We start from the raw sequence: 3,063 nt of genomic DNA, 5'->3' as shown, positions 1-3,063 counted from the left end.
GGTAAAACCCTACGTCCTTCTTGATTATTCTTGATAATATGAGTAGTACAAGAGTTGATCTACCACGAGATCAGAGAGGCTAAACCCTAGAAGCTAGCCTATGGTATGATTGTATGTTGTCCTACAGACTAAAACCCTCCGGTTTATATATACACCGGAGGGTGCTAGGGTTACACAAGGTCGGTTACAAAGGAGGAGATATACATATCTGTATTGCCTAGCTTGCCTTCCACGCCAAGTAGAGTACCATCCGAACACGGGACGAAGTCTTCCATCTTGTATCTTCATAGTCCAACAGTCCGGCCAAAGGATATAATCCGGCTGTCCGGATACCCCCTAATCCAGGACTCCCTCAGTAGCCCCTGAACCAGGCTTCAATGACGATGAGTCCGGCACACAGTGTTGTCTTCGGCATTGCAGGGCGGGTTCCTCCTCCGAATACACCACGGAAGAGTTTGGATACAAGGATAGTGTCCCACCCTACAAAATAAGTTCCACATACCACCGTAGAGAGAATAATATTACCACAAATCTAATCTGCTGACACGTTTTGGCAGCATGACATCATGCCACGGCCCGGTAATTATTTGAACCGTTTTTATTTAACCAACCCCGCACATAAAGCGAGGCGGTTTCTTGACACATCTTGTCAAATCAGAGATCGTGTTCCCCCTATTACAGGATTCTCATCAATACAGACGTGGGTAACCCAACCGCGCCATCAATTACGACGTTTGGGGGATAAGCGAGTTTTGCCAGGCTAGTGGGGGCGCATAGTTTAGTCTGCCCTTATAAAGGGATAAGATCTCACCTTTTTCTACCCAGGCCTTCTTCCTCCTTGCTCATTGAGGGAGTCCTGGATTAGGGGGTCTCTGGACAGCCGGACTGTTGGACTATGAAGATACAAGATTGAAGACTTTGTCTCGTGTCCGGATGGGACTCTACTTGGCGTGGAAGGCAAGCTAGGCAGTATGGATATGGATATCTCCTCCTTTTGTAACCGACCTTGTGTAACCCTAACCCTCTCCGGTATCTATATAAACAAGAGGGTTTTAGTCCGTAGGACACAACTACAACATACAATCATACCATAGGCTAGCTTCTAGGGTTTAGCCTCTCTGATATTGTGGCAGGTCTACTCTTGTACTACAAATATCATCAATATTAATCAAGAAGGACGTAGGGTTTTACCTCCATCAAGAGGGCCCGAACCTGGGTAAAACATGTGTCCGCTGCCTCCTATTACCATCCGCCTTAGACGCATAGTTTGGGACCCCCTACCCGAGATCCGCCGGTTGTGACACCGACATTGGTGCTTTCATTGAGAGTTCCTCTGTGTCGTCGCCGTTAGGCTTGATGGCTCCTAATATCATTGATAGCGATGTAGTCCAGGGTGAGACTTTCCTCCCCGGAAAGATCTTTGTGATCGGCGGCTTTGCACTGCGGGCCAATTCGCTTGGCCATCTGGAGCAGATTGAAAGCTACGCCCCTGGCCACCAGGTCAGGTTTGGAAGCTTAAACTACATGGCCGATGTCCGCGGAGACTTGATCTTCGACGGATTCGAGCCTCTACCTTGTGGATCATGCGGTCACGACTTAGCTCTACCATTAGACAGTGTTCAGGAAATCGCACCGGCAGCCGCTCCGACCCTGAATTCGGAGCCAGTTGTGTCGTCCGTGGACGGGTGGATGGACCCCACCACGGAGGCCTTACCCTCAGCGGCGATCGAGCCGAACATCGACCTTACCTTGCACGAGGGCCATATTGTTAAATTGCCAGATCTTTCTCCGGCCACGGACTCCGAACCGCCTGCGCCCGATCCTATTGAATCCAATTGGGCGCCGATCATGGAGTTTACCTCGACGGATATTTTTCAGCACTCGCCCCTTGGCGACATACTGAACACATTAAGGTCCCTCTCCTTGTCAGGAGGATCCTGGCCGAACTATGTCCGACAGGATTGGGATGTGTATGATGAAAAAATTCGCCACCCACCCACCACCGACTTAGTAGCCACTGTCGATGACTTAACCGACATGCTTGACCTCGCCTCTGAAGACATCAACGGTATGGACGACGATGCAGGAGACGAACAGGAACCACTGCCCACAGGGCAATGGATGCCCACTTCATCACATGATGTATACATGGTGAACACACCAAAAGAAAACAACGACGAGGAACGGAAGGACGCAACAAAGGGTTGTCCCCTCCAGAAGCAGTCAAAGCGGCGGCGTAAGCGCCGCTCCAAATCCCGCCTCGACAGAAACAATGATCATATAGACCCAGCCTTAGAGCAGGGTGAACTATCGCCGGATCACGGCAATACGGAGAATCAAACCGAACAACCTAACTCTGTCAAAGATAATAGTCCGGACGACCTCACACCGGACAGACACCCGGAGCAACAGAATGCCCGTCAAAGGCTTGTTGCTACCGCGAGGAGTCTAAAAAAGCAGAAGCAAAGACTCAAGGCTGCACAAGACACACTCGGAATCAGATGGAGCAAAGTACTCAATGCAGCAGCGAAGTACGGCGGCAATCGCCCCACCAAGAGGTACCCGAAGCGGAAGTTGCTACCCGAATTCGATGAGGAGGCCTTAGATCCCCCGCAACTAAAAATCGAAACGGCCACCTGGCCGGATAGACATCCTCACGGCCAACATAGAGCGGCAAACAACGCCACACATAAGCCAATATGCGATCCACGTGAGGGCTCGCATCAAAATGACAGCGCAACCAGATCCATCTATGGACCACGCAAGCGCGCTCCAGCATACGATGCAACACAACAAACATCCGAACAACACGGTACACCCAGATATAGGGGTGCCGCACACCCCCTATGTTTCACCGATGAGGTGCTGGACCATGAATTTCCAGAGGGATTCAAACCCGTAAACATAGAGGCATACGACGGAACAACAGACCCTTGGGTCTGGATTGAGGACCATATCCTCCATATCCATATGGCTCGAGGAGATGATCTCCACGCCATCAAGTACTTACCCCTCAAGCTCAAAGGGCCAGCTCGGCACTGGCTTAAAAGCCTCCCCAAAAAC

This window comes from Triticum aestivum, chromosome 7A (genome assembly GCF_018294505.1).
Source record: "Triticum aestivum cultivar Chinese Spring chromosome 7A, IWGSC CS RefSeq v2.1, whole genome shotgun sequence".
NCBI classification, from domain to species: Eukaryota; Viridiplantae; Streptophyta; class Magnoliopsida; order Poales; family Poaceae; genus Triticum; species Triticum aestivum.
The sequence above is the reverse complement of the archived record's forward strand: the minus strand, read 5'-3'. Positions refer to the sequence as shown.